The sequence below is a fragment of the Trichechus manatus genome, unplaced genomic scaffold, assembly GCF_000243295.1.
Source record: "Trichechus manatus latirostris isolate Lorelei unplaced genomic scaffold, TriManLat1.0 scaffold00131, whole genome shotgun sequence".
In the NCBI taxonomy this organism is placed as follows: Eukaryota; Metazoa; Chordata; class Mammalia; order Sirenia; family Trichechidae; genus Trichechus; species Trichechus manatus.
The window spans coordinates 7032521-7047054 of NW_004444067.1; the positions used below are offsets into that span (position 1 = coordinate 7032521).

The 14534-nt window shown below is 56.6% G+C and overlaps 1 protein-coding gene across 1 annotated transcript in view; it reads left to right on the plus strand.

Moving 5' to 3' along the window:
- The first annotated feature begins 9332 nt into the window (after positions 1-9332).
- MMP17 (matrix metallopeptidase 17) overlaps positions 9333-14534 on the plus strand; it is a 21324-nt gene continuing 16122 nt past the window's right edge. The window contains exon 1 of the mRNA XM_004385051.2: positions 9333-9419. The gene's annotated coding sequence lies outside the window, so the exon portion shown is untranslated. The remainder of the gene's footprint in view (positions 9420-14534) is intronic.

Here is a 14534-nt window from a genome sequence, read left to right on the forward strand (position 1 = left end):
TGTAGGGCATGTCTTGAGTCAGTCCCTTTTGAGATATAAAAGAGCAGAGATGGGGGGAGATGCCAAGCCACATGATGGCCCAGGAGCAGAAGCTCAAAGAGACAAGGACCTTCCTCCAGAGCCAGCAGTGAGAGAAAGCCTTCCCCTAGAGCCAGCATCCTGAATTTGGACTTCTAGCCTCCTAAACTGTGAGAAAATAAATTCGTTTGTGAAAGCCACCCGCCTGTGGCATTTCTGTTATAACATTGCTAGATAACTAAGATGGAGGGAATAATAATTGGGGACCAGTCACCAGCCAGGTGATTATCTTCCTTCTTCCCTGTGGAGGGATGGTGCCAGCTGTGTCTGCGCTCTCCTGCATCCAGAGGCCACGCCCACGTTTCCAGGGAAGAGAAGCTGCAGTCTGGGTTTTCAGAGGGGGTTCTGGGGGAGAGGTGTGGAGTTCTCTGGGAGGCGGCCAGACCCTGCCTGGTGTGTTGACATTGTGGTTTGAAGCGAGATGCACCAGGGGTCATGGCTGCATAGGGATCGTGGTGGACGGTTAGGAGGTGTCCTAGGAGCATCAGAGGGCAGCACCCTGCAGGCCGACCCCCATCACTTTGTAAGGAAATGTATTACTTACATGGACCGTGCCAGGCAAATGGCTCCCTAGGCTCCCAAAAGCCAGTCACTGTAGCTCCCCCGGAGGAAAACACGCTGTGGGGCTCTACAGCGCTCTTACAATCAGCATCATCGTCATGGAAAACGGAGGAAAAGCCTACAACCTCACCACCCAGTCATCCTGTCCTGTGGCCATCCCACCTGGAATTGTGTTGGGTTCCTCCCTCTGTGGTCCTGGAAGGGGAGGCCCAGCTCAGCATGTGGGCGCCCTGGTCCGCTGCCGACTCACCCACGCCCAGGCCCAGCCACTGGTGCCAGCCTTCTGCCCTCTCCAAGGTTGTACAAGCCCGCCCGCCTGCCAGACTTCTACAGCCTCGAGCAGGACTGGGCCAGTGGATGCGGCCTCAGAGCCTGCACAAGGAGGCGTCACCCAACACCCTCTAATGCCCCAGCACAGCATCGCCCACCTTGGGGAGCTCATGAGCACACACGCTCTCTGTGCTTAGAAGTGCTGGGAATTTCACTTTCACAGGACCACTGCTACAGGACGTTCTCACTACCATTGGTCATTGGGTGTTCCTGCGAGGATCGCGTGCGCTAAGCCAAGAGCACGGCGCTTTGTGCCTGTGCTGGGGATTTCCCCGGGTGGTTCTGCCTGCGTAGCTTCTCCTGCCGCCCAGCATCCAGACCCTCGCCCACGGCCTGACGGTCCTTCTGGTAAGACGTTGAGAAGATGTCACACTGTACTGCTATAAAGAATACAGCAGTGAGCCTCTTGGTCAATACAAGTGTTTTCCCCTTAAAAGGAGTATTATGATATTTGCAGTAGTTTTATTGGACCATTTCTAAGGCTCTTAAAATGTGCTTAATAAAAATGTTCTTCAAAAAAAAAAGTTCTCCAAAGCATAATTTCACCTGATTTTGCAGTATTTTCTGATGCTCTTGTGGGAAAAACCATTGGGGTGATGTCTTGTTGGTGCTGGGGGATGGCATGTTGCTGGGATCTGCTGGCTCCGTTCATCCTCGTTGTGACCTGCGTCTGAATCGTTAACTTTCCATGACCTGATGCAAGCTGAGCCGGCCAGCTGCTCTGCCAAATTCCCGGAATGGGAGCTGGCACGGGGGACTGTGGAGCAGGCTCTTCAGCTAGAGCAGGAGGAGAGAGGGAAACCGCTGGGAACAGCACAGGGGGGAGGAGAAAGACCGGTGAGCAGAGACCTAGGGCTTGGGGTCCCCGTGGTGCTGAGAACAGATTGAAAACTGCAACCACAGGGCCAACGCCAGCACAGGTTTTTGAGCAGCATTTGTATGTTCGTTTCGAATAATCGACATGTTCACATGTGAAATGTTAGTTTCTTACGACTCCTTCCAAGTTGCTTTTTACAAGTATGAGCAAATGTAAAATGTATTCTCCCTTCTTGCACACCCACAAAACTGTGTATTATGTCCTGCTTCCCCTTGGTTTGACAGTTACTATGTCTTGGAGCTCTTTCCAGATCTGTACATGAAGAGCTTTCTTACTCTTTTTTAGTTATTAATGAACATTTTATTTTAAAATGGTATTCTGAGTTGAATTGTGTCCCCTAAAAAGCTGTGCTGTAGTCCCAACCCCCAGACCTGTAAACGTGAGCTGAGTTGGAAGCAGGGTTGTCGCACGTCATCAGTTGAGGTCATTAGGGTGGGCCGGATACAGAGGGGCGAAGACAGACGCAGGGATGAGAGAGGTGCTGCCACAAGCAGCCCAGGAGCGCCTGGGGCCACCAGAAGCTGGAGGAGACAAGGAAGGGTCCTCCCTTAGAGCCCTCGGAGGGAGCGCAGCCCTGCAGCACCGCCGTCTCGGCCTCTGGCTCCAGAACTGTAAGAGGGTACGTTTCTGTTGTTTCAAACCACCCCGTGTGTGCTGGTGTTATGGTGACCCTGGGAAGCTAAAGCAAGCCGTTATAGACTTACAGAAAAACTGTGATAATGGCAGAGAGCTCCCAGCTTCTCCTGTTGTTAATAGCTTACATTGTTAGTACAGTACATTCGTTACAATTAATGAACCAAAGCCGATAAATTATTATTAACTAAAGTCTGCAGGTGATTCGGAGCCCTGGTGGCACAGTGGTTAAGAGCTCAGCTGCTAACCAAAAGGTCGGCAGTTGGAATCTACCAGCCGCTCCTTGGAAACCCCACGGGGCAGTTTTCCTCTGTCCTGTAAGGTCTCTGTGAGTCGGAATCGACTCAACGGCAACAGTATTTTTAATACATGATTCAAGGCCATTTCTCCCTCATGTCCTCTTTCTGTCCCAGGGTCCCATCCAAGACACCACACAACACCATGTGCCATCTTGCCCACACGTCTCCCTGGCCTCCTGGCTGGGAGAGCGCCTTGTTCTTTTGGTAGGGGTTCAGTTTTCCATTTTGTAAATGAACTATCAGCGAGTAACCAGTCCTCCCCTGATGGACTTCTGGGCTGTTTCCGATCGTGCTGTTACAAATCACACGGCGATAAATGTGTGTTATTTCTCATATCTTCACAAACAGCTTTAGCAAGAAGCAGGGCTCGGCAAACTTCTTCAGCGAAGAGCCTGATAGTAAATATTCTAGGATTTTCAAAGCATAGTTTCCATAGCAACTACCTGACTCTGCCGTTGTAGCACGACAGCAGCCAGAGAGAATAAGTGAACGCATGGGTGAGGCTGCGTTCCAGTAAAACTGTATTTATAGACACTAACATTTGAATTTCATATTTCTGTGTTTCACAAAATATTCTTCTGATTTTTTTTTTCCAACCAATTAAAAATGTAAAACCCATTCTTAGCTCACAGGCCATACAAAAATAGGCAGCAGGTCAGATGTGGCCCACAAGTTGAAGTTTGCCGACCCCCTGGCGTAAAGTCTCAGAAGTGGGTGGCGTTTGTGATGGGCAGAGTGTAGCCATATTGCCCTCCAGGAGGGTTATAACCACCCACCAGGTGTCAAAGGGCCTCTTCAACAGCCTTACCACAGCATTGCTTTTATGAGTCTGTTTAAGAAACATTTGTAACCAGAATAGTCAATCTTGTAAAAGAAAAAAGTTGGAGGACTTCTTAGTTTCAAAACTTACTACAGAGCTACCATAATCAAGACAATGTGGTACTAACATAAGAATAGACACAGATGGATGAAACAGAACTGAGCACCTAGATTTTCAAGGAGAGTGCCACGGCAATTCAGTAAGGAAAAGAACAGTCTTCTCAACGAACAGTGCTGGGGAAACTGAATATCCACATACAGAAGGGTCCACCTCACACCATACTCTAAACTCAACTCACTGTGTCAAAGAACTAAAACTGTAAAACTCTTAGAAGAAAACATAGGCATATATCTGTGTGACCTTGGATTAGGCAGTGATTTCTTAGATACAAGCGAGAAAAAAACAGATAATTTGGACTTCATCAAAATTTAAAACTTTTATGCTTCCAAGAACACCATAAAGAAAGGAAAAGACAGCCCACAGAATGCAAGAAAGATTTTGCAAATCACATATCTGACAAGGGGTTTGTATCTAGAATATATAAAAAGCTCTTAGAACTAGATAACGAGACAAATAACCCAGTTTAAAAATGGACAAAAGTGAATATATGTTTATCCAGAGAAGATACGCAAATGGTCAATCCATACAAGAGGAAATGTTCACCGTCGTTAGCCATCAGGGAGCCACGTCCCCAGAGCAGGGATGGCCCATCAGCAACCATTCAACCAGAGTCTCAACGCCTCAGAACAAATGACCTCCAGCCCTTCTCAGACTTTTTCACCTCTGTTGAATTCAGATTCCAGGGACTGGGCTTTCAGTCAGCACAGCTGGGTCACTCACCCCTGGGCTAAGGGCAGCCCAGCCCCCTGATGTCCCCAGTGAGGACTGGTCAACTCCTAAGAGCATATTAGGGTGCTGTTACTAGAAGACGGTGTGGGGACACTGGGCCTTGGAACTGCCAGGCATTCGATCCCCCCACCCCTTGGCCCCATGAGTCAGTTACCTGCCGTGTGGGCCACATCTTGCAAACCTGGGTGGGAACCCGAACGAGCGTGGATGTGGCGTTCTCTGCAGCTGCCCCCCAGGCTGAGGACCCCTACAGGTTTGTTGAAGCTTCACGTCCAGCGTGAACCCGTCCGTCTCACTAAGGCGTCAGAATCCCCAAAGTTCGTAAACCCACAGAGTCTCACTTGTGTTTCTCCAGCTGCGCTAAGGGATTATCTGGGAAGTACAGGCGGCCCTATCTCTCCGGTAGAAACAACGCGGGGGGAGCCCACAGCTCACTTCAGATGGGTGAAAAGTTGCTTTGATTAAACTTCATCAGCTGTTCAGCTGGGACAGATCAGGGAAGCATGAAAGTCAGAACCTTGCCATGGAGGATTTGAGAAAACACTTGTGACTTCTTGTGCGTTACGACTTCCAAGCTGTGCAGAACTAAGTTGAGCTGTCTCCTCTGACGACCGTGTGCCAGGTTGCTAGACTGCAGATGAAGTAGGCCGACAGCTTCCCTTACCGTGTTAGAAATAGCCCAAATTACTTTTTAAGTACACCGGTCCTCCAAGACTTTCAAAAAATTGGGCAAAAGCGGGAGCAAACGTCCAACAGCGAGTCTCTTTGGATCACCATGAATGCAGGAGTGGTATCATCTCTACAAACACAGCAACTTTGCTTCCTTCACTGCTTGTCCCCAGTGCCTGGGATGGTGCCAGGCCCACAGGAGGGGCCCAGCACTGAGTGAAGGGACATCTGAGGGGTGGGACTCTCCCCCAGCCTTTGTTCACTTAACTGAGAACTTGCTGTATGCCAAGTTCAGACTGCTGGGAGTAACAGAAAAGCAGAGTGAGAGAGAGTAGGGAGCACCAGCTGTGTGCTGTATAAGTTCCCTGGGTGTGGTTGGGAAGTGGAAGGGGGGAGGACTGGGAGCAGATGAGGTGACATTGCAGTCACCTCCATCAGCAACACTGGGCAGGAAGAGAAAGTGGCAGACAGGACACGGCAGTGGTTAGATTCCTGAGAAATTAGGAAGCTGTTCCCCCGAGGGCTTGGGCATTGATGAGAAGAGGAGGTGAAGAAGGTGGGGGGAGGCAGAGTGACATCCAGGGAGATGGCTGGACTGGTCCATGTGATGGACTGGGGTTGGAGAAATCATGTTGATCTCAATATAGACCCAGGCAGTTATATTTATAGGCGTGTGTATGTCAGTTTAGATGGTCTAGAAACAACAACACTCCAGTAGCAATGAGCACACCTAACACCCAAATCTTGGTTTCTAACACCATTGTCCAGTAAAGAGAACCAGGGCTCCTTGAAGAAATGGCTGAATCTAAGACTTGGACCGGGAATACGCAAGTTGAACTTGAAGCATTTTGTCGTTCTAGAAAGGAAGGAAGTGCTCAAAAAAAAAAAAAAAAAACAAAAACAAAAACAAAAAAAACCAGTGATGGGGGTATGTCTAAGGGGCCCAGCAGCCAAAGTTGAAACAATCTGAGCAACAAAGATTGGATTATGACCCAAAATACACAATAAATGTCCACCAGTGCACATCGATATAACTACATGATTGAATAAATGAATGAGGGAGAAGAGACATCTCCCATGCAGAAGAATCACAAGTGATAGATGTAGACACTCCCCCCTTGAGGAGGTGGAGCATAACTCCCCACTCCTCAAGTGTGGGCTGCACTATCTCTCGGTTCTGGAGGCCAGAGGTCCAAATTCAGGGTGGCAGCAGGGCCGTGCTCTCTCCGAAGGCTCTAGGGGAGGATCCGTCCTTGTCTCTTCCAGCTTCTGGTGGCCCAGGTGTCCCTTGGCTTGTGGCCGCATGACTCCATCTCTGCCTCCTTCTCTTCTGTTAAATCTCCTGTGTGTCATTGGATTTAGGGCTTCATTCATCCAGGATGACCTCATCTCGAGATCCTTAAGTTAACTACATCTGCAAAGACCCTTTTTCCAAAAAGATTCCATCCACAGGTTCCAGGTATGTTTTAAGGGCCACCATTCAGCCCACTGTAGGGCTGTGGAAGACAATTCCAGAGCCCACGAAGCAGCCTGAACGTCTGGAAGAGCTGCGTGGCGCAGAGTGAGAGGGTTAGACCTGCTCGGCTGCATCCCTGGTGGGGCAAAGGCAGGCCGAGAGCCTGGCCCAGCAGCTAGAATTCTTTATGAACTATTTTAGGAAACAGCTTCATTTCCTCAGTACTCTTGATAGCCCAGAAGATGATAATGTGGAGAAAGACCCAGATCTTGACCTGTCCAGAGTTCAGGAGCTTCAGACGGCTGAGGTGTCCAGGCATAGTCACCCATCTGTTCTCCTTATGTCATCCTTTCATTGCACGCTCAAGAGTGATTCATGATAAACTCGGTCTCATTAAGTCCAAGAAAGCTCTTTCAACCTGCCGGAGATGAAATCTGTAGATGACAGAGCGGCATGTCCGTTTCCTTGGCAGCGTTTCTTCCTTCTAAGCAATATAGAAAACAGTGTGCGTCTTGGATTTGATGCAATACAGAACCCTGGCTTTTATTCCCTGGGTCGTGCAAACAGTGAACGCACTCGGCTGCTCACCGAAAGGTTGGAGGTCTGAGTCCACCCAGAGGCGCCTCAAAAGAAAGGCCTGGCAATCTACTTCCAAAAAATCAACCACTGAAAACCCTGTGGGGCAGAGTTCTACTCTGACACACATGGGGTCACCAAGAGTTGGGATCACCTCAACAGCAGCTAGTTTAATAGATTAGGAGGAACACTTCCTCCTGGTAAGAAACTGGAATCTTGCAGAGAGGGCTGAGGGCATCTCTGACTCCCCTGAACAGACCCTGAGCAGAGCACCCCACTGAAGTGATTTATTAGGCCGTGTTCCAGGTATGGCCAACGATCGGGGCCAGGAAGGACAGGAGGCCCCAGAGGGTGCAGATCACAGCCAGTGCCCTGGAGGGTGAGCTGCAGAGGGTGCAGATCACAGCCAGTGCCCTGGAGAGTGAGCTGCAGAGGGTGCAGTATCCTCCCAGGATCCGGACAATCAATCCCCACCCCCACCCCAGCACAGGCACAGGGTTCAGGGACAAAGCACAGCAGGTGTAGACTCAGGGCTGCGTGCAACAGGATCATCACCCAGGTCAGTTCTTTTTCTGTGCTTCTGCATACACATGCACACAGTAACGCACAAGCATACACACGTCCACACAGAAACACACACATGGCCCAGGACAGCTACAATCCACATCCTTCCAGTTCTGCAAGCCCAGCCCAGAGAAAGACTCTAGTTCAAGCCAAAGTCCCATTGGATGATGGGGTCATGTGCCCATCCCTGGACCAATCATGTGGCCAGGGTGGGGTGCAAATTGGCTGACTGGCATAGGTTTAGACAAGTGTTCCCGGAGGCAGGGCTGACAGTGGGAAGGAGAGGATGAAGCCAGCAGAGATTCAGAGAGAGAAGCCGTCCTCTGAGTTTATTGTTGTGCAATTTGATGGAGCCTTTCCTGAAGGCCAGGAGGTCCCAGTTCAATGACCCAGTAAATCTCCTGGATTAGAGCCAGTTTGAGTTGGGTTTGCCACTTGTAAGCAAGTTGTCCTGCCGCACCTGACCAGGAATCAGGATGTGCCTCGTGCAGGTGATGGCACTGGGTCGACAGGGTGTCTCGGGGAGCAGGTGCAGCATCTCCGTGTTCCAGAAGCGTCCACTGAGGCTCAGGGAGTAACTGGATGGGCCAGAGTCACAGCTGGGGAGTGGACGCTGAGGAGGGGCTCTGCCAGGCCTGCGCCTTCCTCAGCCCAGCCTCACTGTGAACCAGTGGAAGTGCCTGGGCCTCAATTTCCCTGTCCGAAAAAGAGACCTCAGTCCTCATAGAAACAGCTGTGACTTCAGCGAAGTGGCCTGGAGAGCCCCGCAGGGGAAAAACCGAACATGTCATGGGGGATGGGTGGGGGGATTGCATTGGCACCCTCCCCCCCACACACCCCGAGAACCTTTCGGGGCAGCCTGACCCGTAGGGCTTGCAGTTTATTCAGGCTACACTGTTACCTCGACCACCGCCCTGCTGGCTATAGGGTCCTGGCTCTGCCACTTGTGACCTCCGGGCCTCAGTTTCCCATTTCCAAAATGGGAACGATAGTTTCCATCCTAAAATATGAGAATTCAGCTAGAGGAGACGTGAAGCGCCCGCCACAGGAAGCACTCAATTACGAAGCTATTAATATTCGCCCCTCCCCAAGCCTGCAGGGGTCCGCAGTCCGCCAGCCCTCCCCCGCTCCACTCGCTCGCTCCTCCGCCCCTGCCGTGTCCTGCGCGGAGCTCGAGCTCCACCACGAGCCTGCCGGGCGCGCTGCAGGCTTCCAGTCCCGGGGTCTCCCAGCGGAGACCAGGATCCAGGCCCCGCGCCGAGCCCGCCCGTGCGCACGCGGGGCCGAGCCGGTCCGCTCCCTGCGGTTCTGCCCGGCCCCCGGCCCCCGCCCACCGCGCGCCCGGCTCGGGTCTCTGCTCCGGACCGCAAGCGCCAGCCCTTTAAGGCGGGAGGCGGTGTCGGCCGCTGGCGTTAGCATATATTAGCGTATATTAGCATACGCCTGGCCCCGCCCCGCCGCCTGGAGGCTAGCGCGGCGCGCGCTAGACTCAGTGCGGCGGCAGCTGCCTCCGGAGCGGAGCGCGGAACCGGGAGCGGAGCAATGGGGCCCGGCCCGCCGCCCCACGCACCCCGCGCCCCGCTGCCCCCCGTGCCCGGCGCCCCGCCGCTCCTGCTGCCGCCGCTGCTGCTGCTGCTGCTCGCGCTGGCAGCTCGCGGGGGTTACGCTGCGCCCGCGCCCCGCGCGGAGGACCTCAGCCTGGGAGTGGTGAGTGCGCCGGAGGGAAGGGGGGCGCTGACAGGACTCGAGGTCCCCGTCAGGACTGGGAGTCCCCTTGACAGGACTCGAAGTCTCCGGCAGGACTCGGAGTCTGGCAGGACTCGGGGACCCCGCGCGCCTGTACCCTCTTCCCGAACAGGACCGCTGAGGCCGGGCACGGAGGAGCCCCCGGCTGTTGGCGGACCCCCGGGTCGGGGGAGGGGGTGCGGGGTCACCCCGGACGCGTGCGCTCCGAGCGCTCACAGCGCAGGAGTCGGTGGGATGGGGGCGCCCGGTCGAAAATCCCACCAGTGGGTTTATGAGGAAGGGGACCCCAGCAGTGGGGAGGCACGGCGGCACGCGGAGAGGTTCCCAGGGTGAGTGGCAAGGTGCACCCCGAGCCAGGGCTGCGCGGTGTGGGCGCCGGCCTCCCCGCCCCCACTGGGCACGATGTTGGCCCTGCCCCCTATCCCCTCCAGGGCGGCCACCCTTGTCTTTCTTCCCCAAACTCTGTCCTGAGCCGAGTGCGGACCCCCTTACAGGCTCGGATGCACCCCGCGCTCTCCCCAGTGCCCCCCAACACCCAGTGCCCAGCTATCCCGCCGGCATGGAAACCCCGCTGTCGGGGAGGGGGGGCAGTGGCCTCTTTTGAGCAGCCCCTGGGGCTGGGGTCCGCTCCTGTGGCCCGCCTTTGTGGTTGTTGGCACCCTAAGCTGGCTTGGCCGCGCAAGGTGAGGGGCTCATGGACAAGGCAGATCCCTGGGAGTTCCTGCCCTGCAGTCCCCCCAAACTAGGGACACCCGCCCAGGCGCCGCCTGCACCCCGCACCCACCTGCGCTCGGACATTGAGGCTCCAGGACTCCGGGAGGGAGGAGGAGTTGAGGGGCCCTCGGGGACGTAGCCACAGGTCCGGGGGAGGCAGCTTCCGGGAACCGCGTCGGCGCAGCCCCTCAGCCCGGGGGGCGCCCCTGCCGGCCCCCGGCAGCTGTGCCTGCGCCCATGGCGGCCTCCCCTGTCACGCTCCCCTGCCCTCACGCCCCTGCCCTCGCACCCCTGCCCTCTTGCCGGTTTGGAGTGGGAGCGTCGCTGCACCCCTATGGTGCACGCCTTGAGGGTGGCTTCTCAAGCTCAGGGGACAGGAGAGCCAAGCCCCCGCCTTAGGGCCCGATTGGGGCTAACGGAGCCGAGACACGGCCCGGGGTGGGGGCGCGTGGAGCCCTCACCCACCAAGCCTGCAGTCAAGCCCAGGGCTGCTCTGAAGTTTCCTGCCCCCCCACCCCCAACACCACCACCCAGAGGGGGACGCGGCCGACGCATTCTCCGCCAGACCCCCTCTCCCTGCCCCCTGGCTGGTGGACCCTGGGCCCCTGGGGGCATCTGCCGCGGCTGGTATCTGGGGACCACTGGGCACGGGTCCTCCAGGTGGTTAGAGGCGCAGGTGCTGCCGGCTGGGTGACCGAGCCTGTGGGAGGGGGAGCGTCAGCCGGGAGAGCGGGCCTCTTCTGGTCTGTGGGCGGAGGGGGGCCTCTGGTGGCCGTCGGGGGAACTGCGCTTAGAGTGCCGGTGGGGGCGGGAAGGGGCTGGCGAGGGGCTGGATCAGGGCCGGACTCAAGGCCGCCCCCGCCGGACCCTGTGAATACTAGACCTGGGGCTGCGGCGGAGACAAGGGCCTTTTGTAAGCTGACCCAGCTCTCCAGACAGAATTGTGCCGGCGTGCTGTGGACGGACCCACACCCCAGGCCTGGCGAAGATTAGCATCCTAACAAAGCGCCGGAATGACGCCGGCTGGCCTGGGGTGGACCGTGGGGACAAAAGAGCCAGCCAGCGTTCTGTCTGCCTGGGCTGTGGCTGCAATCCTCAGGCCTGAGCTGGCTAATTTCTTTAGTGAAACACACAGCAAACTAACCTAGCCAGATGGTAGGGTCTTCAGTGGGAGTCCTTCGCACTCCTTCCACCCACGGACCCCACTCTTAGGAGTTTTCTGCAGTTCCTGGACTGTTGGCTCATGCGAGGCCACGTGTCCTGGTCCCTCATTTTCTGCAGCACACCACGCACTCAGCATCTCCCTGGAGGACACCCCATGCCTGAGCATCGTTGCCTATTCCTTCTGCCCACTGCTCCCCATTCCTTCCATTATTGTCACATCGCCTGGCACAGGCACAGATGGGCCGTTTCTAGTATTCTGTGGTGGCCACGTTGCCGGAGCCTGCTGGCGTGTGGGCAGGATGTCTAGGGGCCATCCCAGGCGACCACGTGAACAGTAGGTGTTGTTGGGTTTGCAGGTGTCCCCAAGTTTCTGCTCTGATTTCCACTCGTGCACAGTCTATGCCTTCTCCCTGCCCAGCCCCACAGGTGGGCGTACCTCCTGGTCCTCACCTCCCTGTGAGGGGGTGAGGGGTGATGTTTGTTTCAGTTTTGGGTGTCAGGATGCCGGCCTTTCTTTGTTCGGGGGACAAGCAGAGGGAGGGTCTCAGACTCTTCAGCCAGAGCAGCCCAGGGGGCCCAGATGGCCTGGGGGATGGAGTGGGAGCCAGGTCCTCGTGTAAGCCCCCTCCCCGGGGCATCCAGGGAGAGGTGGCAGGGTGACGATCGCCTGCATGCCTGGCCCCAGCCGTGGCCTCTGTGCCTGTTGGCATCCAGCATGGCATGAACCTGGCTGGTGCAGGGATGTTCCTTTGTGCGAGTGGCCAGGGCCCCCTGGAGCTGTCAGCCGATACCCTGGGCCAAAGACAAGGGAGCCTGAGCTGTGTTGGGGTGTGGGCGTCCAACCTGAGTGAGGCCAGAGGAGGGAAGGCGTTCCCGGGCCCCCAGCCCCATAGCCCTGCCCGCATCACACAGTATGACAGTCTAGGACATGCCGTTTCGCTTCAGCGTGGCCCCTAAACACAGGGCAGGCACTGTAACTGGCCAGCCCTGTGCCTCAGTCTCCCCATCTGTAAAAGAGGGACATTGTAAGTGATGATTGGGGAATGCTGCTACATCATGTACAACGGTGTCTGGCAGAAAGTGCTGCTGTCTGTCCGTCTGTCTGTTCTAGGCCAGGTGGGGCCAGAGGGGAGAATTGGGGTGGATCTGGGGGTTTGGTGGGTGCTCTCTGCTGCGGTGCCTTCGCGAGGTGCTTCCCAGAGTCGTTTGCCTCTCTGTTAGCTGTGGATCTGAGGTCTGGTGCGACACTACCCTGGGTTCTGGATGTAGGTCTGTGTGTGGACGTGAGGGTGATGCAACCGTCCCCTTAGCTGATGCCTGCTGTGTGCCGGGCTCCAGGGGTGTGGGGCCACCGTGGCACAGTCTGTTGAGGGGGCTTGGTCTGCTCCCTGGAGGGAGGGGCGGGTGCTGGCGGGTACAGGGTCAGGATTAGGATCTAGTCCCAGCTCCTTCCTGGTCCCACGCACTGGCCCGCCTACTTCTCCACCCTCTCCAGCCCTGCAACCCCACCAGCTTCTGACTGGTCCTGGAACTGCCCAGGCCAGCTCCTGCCCCAGACCATTTTCACTTGTCCCCACTGCCAGGCACACTTCCACAGATCCTCACCCACCGGCTCTTTCTCATCCTTCAGACCTCAGCCTAAAATTCATCCCCCCAGGGCATCCGCCTCCACCACCCCATCTCTCTGTTCCCAGCCTCCCTCAGCAAGCAGTTACACAGACCTGAAGCCGGACGGCCCAGCTCCTAACCCTGGCTCTGCTACTCACGCCTGTGTGCCCTTGGGCACCTGGCCTGACCTCTCCGTGCCTCAGTTGTCTTCTCTGTAAAATGGGGATGATAAGAGGTTAATTAGTTCGGCAGTGGCTCACTGCGTGCCTGCTGTGCGCCAGACGCTGTCACAGAACTGAGCAACACAGACGAACCCCCTCACCCCTGCAGTTGAGTAGCTTGCCGAGAAGGGTGCTGGGAGTGCTCGGCCGGCAGTGCGTGGAGAGGCCCCTCCTGTGAGCCGCATCATCATTAGAGGGCTTGTCATCCCGTGTGACGTCATCGGACTGAGTGTCTCTTTACTCGTGTGACAAACTGCTTGTTTATCTCTTGTCTTCCCACGAGACTGCCAGCTCCCCAGCAGTGGGCCGGGGTCTCGGGGTCCCCCCAGTGCCTGGCAGAGAGGGTATTCTGTGAAGATGTATTGGACAGACGGCCGGTCAGACGGTCAGAGAAGTGTGGGAGCATCCTCCCCGGGGAAGACGCTAGGATGTGGGGATCCAGAGTGCACCCACACAGCTGAGCGGTCAGTCTTGGACTCCAGCCAGGCCTCCTGGGCTGACACCCGCACTGTCGGATCCTGGCAGTTCTCCAGCCCCTCTGGCCACAGTGGCACCTGTAAGTGGAGCTGCTGGTCACACTGCCCCGTTGGGCTGCACCTCCAAGAGGAGGGGGTGGAGGAGGTGGGGAGCAGTGTCCTGGGGGGCCCTCAGGAGGCTTCGCCTGGAGCCAAGGCTGGGGGCACAGGAGCCCGGGCTCTTCCACTGCCCCACTGCGGCCTCTGAGCCTCAGTTTCTTTGTCTGTAAAACGGACGTGTGGCACTTGCTCTCCATCCCCCCCCACCCCGAGGTTGGTCAGGGTAAAGTCATACATGGGGCGTGGAGGACACCAGCTCAGGTGCCCGTCCCCATGCCTCCCAGGCAGAGCTGCAGAAACCCAGGCAGGGGCTCCCTCACGGCGGGGGGTCCCTCATGGTGGGGGTCCCTCACGGCAGGGGCTCCCTCACACTGGGGGCTGTGGCCATCCCACCTGATGCCCAGGCCAGGCAGTGCCCGACAGGGGCTGCGGGCATGGGAGCCGAGAGAACCCAGGCTCGGGAGTGGCCACGTGGCCCCAGAGTTACGGCCGGGCCCGAGTCTGTCTCCTTACACTCGGGTCCTGCTCCCCACTCACAGCAGGTCGGGCCAGCCCCTTCTGTGCCTTTGTGCCCACCTGGAAAATGGGTCTGACAACAGTGGCCACCTGTAGGGTTGTCCTCGGGAGTAAATGAGATGCTCCTTCCAGAAGGAGCCTGGCGCCCAGAGAGGGCTTAGTGTTCACAGGTGCAGGCCAGCCCAGCGCCCTGCTGGCCCTCCTCCCTCCCTCCTGCTGGCTCTCCTCCCTCCCTCCTGCTGGCTCTCCTCCCTCCCTCCTGCACGCCCCCTCCCTCC